Below are 12,791 nucleotides of genomic sequence, written 5' to 3' on the forward strand. Positions count from 1 at the left end.
TGGGGGTCACCAGTGACCCCACAATCACACGCACCAACGATCGACTCCCAGATATAGAGGCATGGTAGAGGACCCACCCAGCTCGTGGCACCTTCGACTCTACCGGAGGATAGAGAACTTATCCACTTCAGAGCTGATCGTAAGTATTATATCTTTACTGAATATGTTTAAAATTTAGTCATTATAGAGTCTAACACTTATTGTTCAAAATCAATTTTGCAATACATTTACAGAGAGCTCCATGCCTTATGTGATTATCGGGATCATCTGACGATTGATGCTGGGGCTGGTGAATGAGTTCTGCAGTTGGCCATCGGGGGCTTGTGATGCAGCTTGGGAGATGTTCCTGGTAAGTCAAAGGTGTTTAATTTAATAATTCACAATGGCTTTGTATTCTGTTTATTAATACACGCTTGCTTCTACTTATAGAGATACTATCGATTTTTATCTCCTCAAGATGAGGAGGCAGGCCATCCGATCTTCGAGCAGATGGCCACACGTAAGTTTCGAGATGGGCTACACAACCTACAGCAGTCCGCCATCAAGCATTCCAGTTCACAGTCACCATCGGACTGGAAGTCCTACAGAGATCACTGGATGTGGGTGGATGTATGGGAGACCCTCTGCGATCAATGAAGCAGTGAGGAGTATGCCAGTAGGCAGCAGAGGCTCCGACAGAACTAGACTATCCAGCAGAATCTGATCAGGTACACGGGTGGCTCTATCGACACACATATTGTGGTCAACAGACATGTAAGAAATCTATACCAAACTCTTCACTAGAACCGTAAAACTCTTATATGTATATTTTAATTAATTTAATTTTATTATTTACTTATTGTAAATATAGCAGCTAGATCATCCACCAAGCCAGCTATAGTTATGGGAGGCCATACACTAGTCTAGGAGGATTGATGATTATTTAGATCGCGACAGATTGCGATAAAAATTTTAAACTGTATTTATTAAGTTGTTATAGGATCTGATATGTATATTAGAACTAATGTATTTTTGAACTGCATAGATCGATTATGCAGAGTACATCGTTGCACGCACGGTGATGACCCATCCACTCAGCCTCTCTTTGACCTTGAGGGATGGCTCTGAATCACCAGAGGGATGAGTAGGAGTCGGATCATAGGATTCGGATACAGCTTCGGCCCTCCAGCAGCTCAATATTTTTTGACGTCCTCACAAACCTCGACATCCCAGACTTGGAGCAATGCGCATGTGGAGGAGGTCATACAGAGGCTTTTGAGCCAGCAACCTTAGAGCTTTCAGAATGTTGTCCGTGATATGGTCATGGAGGTTCTTCGAGATCCGCAGCTACATGATCAGCTGGGCTTATTATCCCAGCCATCATATCAGATAATTCTATTAATAAACTCTTTCACTTGTTTTAAGTTTTCATATTTAGAAGCTTCACATATTTAGGCTTAAATCGGGGAAGAAGATCTAGGAGCTAAAAATTCAATCTAATCATCCAATTGATGGGCTGGGGGTGTCTATAGTTTCATATCATCGAATGAAATGTATAGGACCAATCTGTTCAAGAATCGAAGGAGTATATTGAAAGATATATCTTCGTATCGAAATTTATGAATAATATTTTATTTTTCTTCATTTCAGGATGTTGAGGCATCCGACTCTGATCCACCAGCTACAGAGAGGAGCAGGAGGACGACAAGGAGAATCTGGATTGATTTTCTTTTATTTTGATGTATTGTATTTTTTTGATGTTACTTATAAATTTGTATAATTTATATTTTTGATATAATATAATATAATTAATTTTTTATTTATGATTATCATATTATCTTTCGATTTTAATTATAATAGGTGTTAGAAACCATAATTGATTGTAATTAATTAAAATAATTTTTTTAAAATATTATTATATTTTTTTAAAAATAAAATTAATTATTACCGACTGCATTAATGACAGCTTTAGCCATCGTTAATAACCAAATATTATTATAATATTTTTTAAAAAATAAAATTAAATATCACTGATGGTATTAATACTTGTTAGCAATGGCATTAGCGACAACAAAGCCATCACTAATTTTTTAAATTTTTTTAAAATTTTATTTAAAAATAATAAAATAAATAGCGATAGACTTTAACCATCACTAATACAATTATTAGCGACGGCTAGAATGTTCATCACTAATAAAGATAATTAGCAATCAAAATTTTTTCGACCATCAATTAGCGATAGGGTACCGTGCTAATAGTAATAGGAATGGCAAAATGACTATTAGCGATGGTAATTAGCCATTGCTAATAATAAAATTTCTTATAGTGCTTCTTCTCTATTTGTTCACCATTTTTTTTTAATACTAGATTTTTTGGATCTAGAAAATCTAGTCTTAGAAAAAATATTCTAGTCTAAACATGATTTATTTTTTTTCTTCTATTTTTTAGATATGAAAAGTTTTCTAAATTTTTTTTCTAATTTTTTTAGTCATGATGAGATCTAAAAATCATTTTTTCATGTTAATTTGTCTCACATAGATTATATTCTTTTGGTCTAACCATAATTAGAACTATCTTTTCTTCCAATTTTCAGATCTAAAAGTTTTATATATTTTTTTCTCTTATTTTTTTCTAGTCTAACCATGATTAAATCTGACAAAATATTCATTCATGTTGATTTTTCTTATAAATATTAGATTAATTGATATTAAAATACAACTATAGTTTGACACGGCAACCATTTGATTAGGCTACAAATATGTTGGAGTCAATCCAATTTAAGCACAAATATAAAAAATTGATCTCCAACTCAAACAACTTCGACTTCATATAGAATATTATTATATTATGCCATGTAGTTTATTGAAATAATCATCATACCTATAATGATTTAAAGGGAAAGAGAAGTATAATCTCTTCTATTGCATATCCCTTTTTCTATACAAAGTTACCAGTTTTGCAGGTAATATTCTCAAGTAATAGATATGGTGTACATGGGAAAGAGAAATACAAGAAAAGCTACTGAAACATAAGTTGGAGGTGGAAAATAATAGTTTAACAATGGCATCACATGTTGTTTTACCTGATAAGCTAAATACACTTAAAGATATTATAGAACTATGCCTCGTTAAAAGTTCTACTCTAACTTTTTTTTTGCTTCATTTTATCAATGCTAGCTAATTTAGTTGATAAGGTTACTCTAACTTGCTTTTTTATATAATTGATGGATTTCAATCCCATATATGTCTCAAAAAATAGGTCCTTTATTTGATATTCAAAATTGAAATCTATTTAGAGGAAATGCGGCCTCATATAATGGTGTAGAAGCTATCTATTTAGGGCTTTTTTCCATCTCAAATGACTGAAATTTAAGTGGAAGAGGAAACCATCTTTTACCAAAAAGAGGGTGGCGGAAAAGAAATTTATGGATGAACGAGTTAAGAAATGAATGGGAGAGGTGCATATTCAGAGAATGAAACTAGTGTTAAGTAAAAAAGATCTAATATTTCAATAAATTTACTAAATAAAGGTATTGCTATTAGATGTCTACTTTAATTCTTTAATATTGTTTGGATGTTGGATTTTCAAATTTTGGTTGGAAAGCCGGTATCTTTTTAATAATCCATGATTTTTTTTTATTAATTTTTTTTTAAAATAAAATATATTTTTTTAAATACTTAAAACTCTTTTCATACCTTTTCTTTAATGGCTAATTTTTTTTTCTTTATTATCTTTCATACTAATTTGTTACATTATTTGAGCATCATCTATTATACAAAGATTGTTATCTTCCTTATCATTGATTTAATATGTAATGCCTATAGCATGTATTTATTTTTTTATTTTTGGGTTATTTAGTCTACCATGGAAACTTTTGCTTCTTTTGTTTTAATTTGATGCTGCAAGACATTCAAGAGGAATAATGGATAAGATTATTTTATCTTTCTATCATATTTAGTTGCATTTTATGCTTATATATTTTTATTTAATTTTATGTGAAATAGGTTAACTCTATGATAGATAGCAATATTGAATATACAGCTAAAGTTTCAAGTACTTTTGGTTGTAGTAATTGTCAACCTACACAACCCTCTAATACAGATAGCTTCAAAGCAAGCACAAAAGAAAGTTGGAGATATGAAATCATTATTCTAAGATAAAAAAAATCAAAAAGATAAGGCTAAATATAATTATTATCATTTTATATTTTCAGTCAATCCTAAAATGGAACAATTCATCTTCACAAATATACAAAGAAGTATAATTAAAAAAAAATCTTGAAAGGAGGCCAAAATAGTTAATAGGTAATGTAACACTAAAAGATGGCATTACATTGAATGGGTTGACTCCCATTCATTTGATCAAGAAAGAAGCCATGAGGATCTTGCAAGAATATTAATTCTATAAGAGGTGCCATTTACAATAGTTGAATATTCAGCTTTTTGGATGTTTGTTAGAAACCTTATATCTAAATTTTTTATTATTTTAAGAATAACATTGGCATCTAATTTTAAAGCATATGAAAGAAAAAAAAAGAAAGACTGGATAAATTGTTTAAACTAAATTATGGAAGAATTAGCTTAATATATGATATGTGAACATCAAATCAGATATTGGGATATGTGTCTTACTACACATTATATCACTAATGATTGAAAACTTAAAAAATATATTATCAACTTTAAGATGGTGCCTTCACTATACACTAGCTTTGGCCCTGTTTGGCTAAAATTTTCGAGTGTCACAAAGTACTTTCTGACCCTCAGAAAGTACTTTAAAATAATACAGTGATGTTTGATAAAAAATCAGAAAATTATTTTGACTTTGTCAAAAAGCTGAAAAGATTTATTTGAAAAAAAATTTATTTTGAAAATTTCTTCAAAAGTACTTTCTGACTCATATCATAAAGTTATTTTGATTTAAATAATTTTTTTAATAATAAAAATATCCACTAATAAATCTCATAATTATATCATATTATATCATTATACTATAAATATAATATAATATAATAATAAATTAATATTATAAATATATAATATAATTACTATAGTATTATTATATTATTAAAGTATTATTTGATATAATAATATTTACTAATAAAATAATCTTATTATATTATAATAATATAATATAATTTTTAAATTATAATTTAGTATTAGATTAGATTATAATCTATTATATTACATTATATATTACATCATAATTATAATAATATTTATGATATAGAGATATAATATAATCTATTATAATATTATTAAATTATAACAATATAATATAACATAATAATATTTTAATAATAATATAATATAATTATATAATAATATAATATATTATAATCTATTATTAATTAGATTATAACTAATATATTATAAATTATATTATAATTATAATAATATTATATTATTATATTATATTATATGATAATAATATTATATAGTATAATAATATTTTAATATATAATATAATATAATATAATATAATATTATTTTTAATATAGAATACTATATAATATCTTTTATTTCATATTATCATACCAAAATATTTTTTTATTTTAGTTACCAAATATATATTAAGGCTTCAAAGTACTTTATAAATGTGGTTACCAAACAACAAATAGCTTTTTGTAAAAACTCTACTTCTAAAAGCTCTACTTCTCAAAAGTTCTACTTTCAAAAGCTTCAAAAGTTTTACTACCAACAATAATCCCAAACAGGACCTTAGTCATTAGTGATTATATTCAAGCTACATTTTATCTTAAAATATTGAAAGAATGTTGGGTTCAATCATCCTTAATGATTTGTTAGCAAACATAATTATGGCCATGGAACTTCAAAGATAATTTAGAAAAAAATCACATTTGGATGGCAGGTTCTTTCATATATGTTGCTATGCATATATTCTTAATTTGATTATGAAGGATGGGTTGAAGGAAGTAGGGTGTGCTCTCAATAGGATCTAAGAGGTAATCAAATTTATAAAGTCACCTCAAAAAAAATTAAAAATATTTATGAAAATTATATAATAATTAAAGATGAATGGTAAAAAAATGATATGCATATACTACCTACTCAATGGAATTCTATGTATCTCATGTTAAATAGTGCTATATAATTAAATGATGTACTTATGCAATTTGAGGTATGAGATCCTAATTTTGAAAATGTACCAATTGAGGAAGATTGATCTCAAGACTTTTTAAATTATTTGTAAAGATTGATCTCAAGATTTGTAAAGATTTTGTAAAAATTATTTGTAAACATTTATTTGTAACTTTTTAAAGATTTTCGATCATATAACTGAAATTTTTCCATAAACTAAAAATACAACTATAAATTTATATTTCTATGATATTTGGAGAATACAAATGATCTTAATTGAAGAATATAGGAGTTCAAATACAATTGTGATGATAATAGCCTTAAAAATATAAGAAAAATTTCGATAAATATTGGAAAGATTACTCTTACATTCTTACCGTAGGGGTTGTTCTTGATCCAAGACATAAGATAAAGCTTATTAAATATTACTTTTAAAAAATCTATGATAATGATGATCGTGTTTCAATTAAGATCAATAAGGTGCATGATGTTATTTAAGATCTTTACGATCATTCTATAATTTTATATGATGCACATGGCTCTAATGTTCAAGTGGAGGAGATGGTGTCTACATCTCAAGATAGAAAATATGAGAGTTTGTTCATACAAGATTATGAAGAATTTATCCAAGAAGAAAAAATTGCTCAATCATCCAAATCAGAATTAAAGATATATTTAGAAGAAAAGATCTTTTATGATCTCTAATTTGTATATTGTATTAAAATATAACTCAATATTGCTAATAAAATAATTTATAATATATTTTATTTTTTTAAATAGCTTCATCTTCTAGGGATTCAGATTTTTGACATTCTAGACTATTGGAGAATCAATGAATTAAAATATCCAATATTATCTAGAATGGTTCATGATATATTGGCAATTCTAGTGTCTATGATTATATCTCAGTCTATCTTTTGTACTATTAAAAGAATTTGGATGATTTTCATAGTAGTCTATTTTTCAATACTATTGAGGCCTTGATATGCATATAAAATTAGCTTCAAGATACCTTATCTCATCTTGCAGATTCAATTTCTATAACCTTCATAAATTTTATTATATATTAGTGTGTTAAAATTTTTAATTTTATAATTTTTTCATATATAGATGACTTGTCTCTTCATCCGAACTACAAGATTGAAGATTACAAAATGGCTATTATTATTGATACTAGTAATTAGCTTATACTAGTAACAATTATTTTGATTATTATATTTATATTGTTAATTTTTATCTTAAATATTTTTGGTAATATAATTTTTTATTTTTCTTCCTTAGAATATTATTTGAGATCGTATTTGCCTTGTAGTTCTTTTAGAGCCACCGGATTTGCATTGCATTTTGTGATCAAACTTCTATGATTATGTTAGAAGGTAAGGCAACTTGCAATGAATGAATAATTATTTTGGAGCTTCCGATTTTGGCTAAACTACATAGGAAGCCATGAAGACCTTGACTTATTATACTGTGGGTAGCTATGTTTGTTAATATATTATATAATTTTGCTATATTTAGAATTTCAAATACTTTATGTAAGAAAAAAGGGAGCTCGATCTTTATGTAATGATAACTTCATATTAAAAATTCTTATCTCTATTCATTAAAATCAACAACTTCATCTACTGTGCATCTTAACATGCACATCCAAACTATATTAAATCAGTTCATTTTTTCTTGGTTTATTTTTGCCTATTTTACAACCTCAATAATTAATAACATCAATTTTATTAATGCATAGACTACAGTTTATCAATTTTATCAATTTTATTAATGAAACAGTAGCCTAGTCAAAATAGCAAAAGTAGATCGCAGTCATTTGAGAAAGCACTGGGGTTGGAAGGTGGAACTTTTTTGCTATAGATATTTTCATGGAGTATAGTTGGTTTAATGACTTTAATCTAAAACATAAGTCAGGCATATCATTACATTTGTACTTTATAATCATGATAATATCTAAGTTATCTTTTTGTTGATTCTAACAATTCTGTTAAGTTGTAGATGAATTCTCAGTTAGTCTAAATGTTTATGACCTATTACGTATTTTTTTCTTAATGATATAAGTCTATATTCCACTTTCTAATGGTAGTTATTTAGATTCTTGTTCAACTTGTATAAATATCTAGATAGTTTTCAATTGTAACCTTTTAGGCTTGTCTTGTTAATTACAACTTGTAAGATCAAATTTCACATGTCCAAGGTAGAAGAGAAACATGGAATGTGATACTTTGGGCTGTATAGAAGATTGAAAATATTGATTCATTTTAATGCCCCTACAGTCTTGTCATAGAATTTTTTTACTTTTTTTGATATATGTTTATTAGATTGATGGCATACCACTTGCTAATTCTTCTAGATATAATATAGTATGAGAGGACAATTGTCATCATAGAACAATAGAACATCTTTGGTTGCTCTAGTGGTCCATGGCTTTTAAAGTTCTTCTTGAAGTTTCTAGCATATAAATTTTATGAATCTTCAAGTCTCGCTATAGTTAGAATAATGCTTCAAATGTAGAACTACTTGAATTGGTGAATAGATTTTATATATCAAATTTATAAGTTTTGTAGCCATAAATATTTTCTGAATATATACTCCCTTTGAGGTAGTTGATGATTATCTAGAAATTATTGTACTGATGGCTTGAGAATGGCTGTCACTATAATTATTTAGCATACGCTTGCCATACAATATTGTTATCATTCTTGTTCTTAGAGCCTGAGGTTATGGAGTGTCTAAAGGGTATTAAATATTCTTAATTATGAAGAAGTGATTTAGCATGGACCAGTCTCTAAGTATTTGCATAGCTCATCTAAAGGGTTTCAGAAAGGCTTTAAGAGTTCTTTATGACTAGATTTCATTTTTGGTAAGGCGGGTTCCAAGGTATCTTTTAACTTGCACTAGCAAATAGCTTAGCTATATTCTCTATGCACATCTACTGCATTGATGCTTTTAGAATGTGCTTCCTTGCCTGCGGGTGGAAAATGAAAATGGGTATGAGGGCTAAGTACATCAATTAATATAGATAATAAGGATGACAAAGAAGTGATGGCTGATGATCATGATGATGCATTGGACATTGATAAGCTAAATAAGCTGAAAGCCTATCTAAAACATCAATCTAGATCCAGGAGCCAGACATAGAGGCATCATCTTGAGAGATTTTCAAGTATCTATCAATGACTAAATTTTGCATCTGCTTATGCTCTAGATGGAATCATCAGCAATAGCATCTCTACATTTTGAAATTCAAAGCATGAGTATACCATCAATAGTAGGATGGTTGTAAAATGTGAAGAAGGTGAATTGGCTTTATTCTTAGCAAAGATACTCTTGTGACTGGTCATTTTATTGAGTGTGGTGTTAATAATAGAATCCAACTTAGTTTTGCTTTTGAAGGTGTTGAGGAATTAAGTTTTGATGCCACTTTTTCTAGTTAAGCAAGGTGATTGAAGTAGAGCATGGTGTTAAAAAAAGTGTGAAAGATGTAGGTTCACAAAGGACTAATTAGATAATCATTAAAAAAATAAAGAAAAGGACTAATCAAAGAATCATTAAGAAAAATTAAAAAAATAAACATTCAAGACAACTCTATATTGAATCAGGTGCGATCCAGATCCGATTTGGATTCGAAATGAATCCGCATTTCATGGATAGGGACCGGATTATACATGGATTGGATCTAACTCGAATGATCCGTTGAGTCAAAAAATTGATCATGGATCCGACTCGACCTGACGTGATTTTCTATTAGACTGGATTTGGGTTCAATATTCATATCCGATCAAAGAACTGATTTGCGTCGGGATCACTTATGACCCAATTCGATCCGATCCATTTGCATTCCTATATTAGACATGCATCAAAAAGAGAAAAGAAGAAGAAACTCGAGCCCTAGTTCATACCTTCAAGCCAGCTATGTAGTTCTTAAGCATGTTCTACCGAACCATATCCTCCACTAGGGCTCTCCAAAGTACCACAAAGAAGTGGCCCAAGTACCTAGACGAGGCTCCTTATCTTAAAGCCTGGAGAAGCAAAAAAATTATAAAGCATTTGGAGTCAAAGGTAAGCAAAGCTAAGACAAAATAACAAAAGTATCTTACCAACTACACATTCCCCATCTCCTTTCGAGGACTCATTTGATTCATAGAAAGATGAGAAGGGAAAGTGTGGTCAACAAGAAAATGAAAAAATGCATCATATTTGGTTTAGACCTTTTAAAAGAAAGAGATGGGAAGTAGTTTTTCATAAGAATAAGATTCTCATATTTTATGAAAAAAATCCATATAAAATATGAGAAAGTTCAATTTCCACTAACTAAAAATTAGAGTAATATTTTTTAAAAAAATATCTTAATATTTTGGATAAAGTGGAGTAAGATTTCTCCCACAAACTAAATGAGTCCTGAAGCTCTAAAATCTCAAGGTGGAACTAGCATGGATCATAATTTAGTGGTGGAGGGGTGTTCACATCATGGATGGCATGCATCTAGTTATCAACTGCATGTAACCGATGCCCAACAACCACCATATCAATCTTAGTATCCTTGTCCTTGCTCTCTGGATCACTTGCAATGACACTTTAGCAAGCATAAGCCATGTCTCGATGGACACCAAGGAGGGATTGTCCATAGGAAAAGTAGCATAAGCACACCACTAGCTACAATGGACGTACTCAGACTCAATCAAAGGATGAGACTAAAGATTTCTAAATCCTCGTAGGACCAAAATTGAAAGAAAAAGTTGGAAGTCAGCTACCCAACATAGATAAATAAATTAAAAAGAAGGAGAAAGAATGGCAGAAGAGATTAATACTTGGCCAATAAGAAGATTAGAACATTATCATTCTTGTGATCTCAAGGGTCAACGAAGCTGTACATCGGAGCAACAATGACATCATATGCATATTAGATGACTTTTAAAAGTTTCTTCTAATTTCAAATTTCTTTGTGATTCATACTTTCAATTTGGTTAGACTACTTCAGCATTTGTGGTGTCCCCTTAGAATATAAAGCCCACTTGGCATTTTACACTAGATTTTTTTCTGCAAGAAATTTCAAAAAAAATTATGAAAATATTTTTTTTGCAAAATAAACCTCCATTTTCTTCTATCTAAAATGTGAATTTTCATATTCCTCCCTAATTGCAATGTACCACATGATCAAGGTTTGTTTACAAAAGATTTCAAGATACTTTAAGAAAAAAAATCTGCAAGAGAATCCTCCCAAAAGATGGAACATCTCCTCCCGAGCCATAAAATGCCATAGCTGAACAAGCTACAATGTCTCTAAAGGGTTCATTACCATCATTCCTCCTCAAACACTAGTTAGGAAGGGACAACTATAGACACCACTTTTGATGCCCCAATGATAGGATAAATATCTTAATTGGAGATGGCCGGAGATGCCACCATTTTTCTATGAAACTAGAAGGAATAACCCATCCTTTATTTATTAATAAGAAAGTAGAGAATGTATAGATAGTTAGTTGCCAGAATACAACAACTTAAGGGAGGATATGGAAGGATAGTGATATCAAAAAATATTGATTGGATCCACATACCAAAAGAATAAAACTCTAGCAAGCATGAGTTGCCAGGAGACAGAGATAATGGATAAGAGCCCATGGGAGTGAATTCTACTCTCTTATGGAAGATGCTTCAGTTTTCTTTACAATGTGCTAACCTGCTATAGTGCCATAGACATAGATATCCAAGTGCAAAAAGAAGTGGAGTGCCTCATTTATTGAGGCTACTTATTTCCTCTCATTGATGGTTGTCCATTGCTGAGGGAGTTGTGTTGCTTTCTGAAGGATGGACTTAGGTGACATGGCATAAAGCATTACAAGAATTTGAGTATTTCACGATATTTAAAAATTGAAACGTCGTAGAAACATAAATTGTTTGATGATGTTATGAAACGTCACTGATGAGATGGATCATGTATGATGTTTGGACAAACAACGTAGATTGTAACATCTTTGCGCGATGTTTGAGACTGAAACGTCGCATTTGGCCTAATTTTTTTTTTTTTTTTTTGCATCTATGTATTTTTTCCTCACAGTTTATCCATGCTCCAAAACAAACCCACGGTGTTTTTTCTATTCTCCCGTGCACCAAAACAAACCCACGGATGTTAAAACCCTTCAATTCCCAGCACTAAAAATAGAAAACCCCGACACCACCACTTCTCACCCTCACGACACATACTGCGGCCATTCACCTCCTCTCACAGACCATCGTTCACCTCCACCACCATTCGTAGCCTCTCAAGGATCCTCGTTCATCTCCTCTCACTAATCTCCATTCGTCTCCTCTCACCCACACCACCGCCGTTCAAAATCACCGATCTCTATTCATCTCTGTTCGTCACCGATCTCTGTGGTCTATGTCAGACTTTCTATCCACCGACCATCGCCATCTTCCGATGTGAGGTCTTGTCTTCCCCCATTGGCAATCGGCTTCCATCTTCCCTTAGAAAAGATAGAGCATTCATCTTCTTCCTCCATCACCGTCGCCGGTCTTCCCATCTTCGCTCGTCACCATTGCCATCGCCATCGCCGGTCTTCCCATCTTCGCTTGTCACCGTCGTTGTTTCCGGTTTAGGTATTGTTTGTTCCCTAATTTAATCTTTCTCAGATTATTTGTTCCTGTTCATTTTCCTACTGTAATTCTTTCTTTCCTGTTCATTTGGCTTTGCTTTGGCATTCTGAA

The 12,791-nt window shown here is 30.5% G+C and overlaps 1 pseudogene; it reads left to right on the forward strand.

The window, feature by feature from the left end:
• The first annotated feature begins 277 nt into the window (after positions 1–277).
• On the forward strand, positions 278–7,150 carry LOC114914643 (zinc finger BED domain-containing protein RICESLEEPER 1-like; annotated as a pseudogene).
• The last annotated feature ends 5,641 nt before the right edge of the window (positions 7,151–12,791 follow it).

The sequence above is a fragment of the Elaeis guineensis genome, chromosome 11 (assembly GCF_000442705.2).
Source record: "Elaeis guineensis isolate ETL-2024a chromosome 11, EG11, whole genome shotgun sequence".
NCBI classification, from domain to species: domain Eukaryota; kingdom Viridiplantae; phylum Streptophyta; class Magnoliopsida; order Arecales; family Arecaceae; genus Elaeis; species Elaeis guineensis.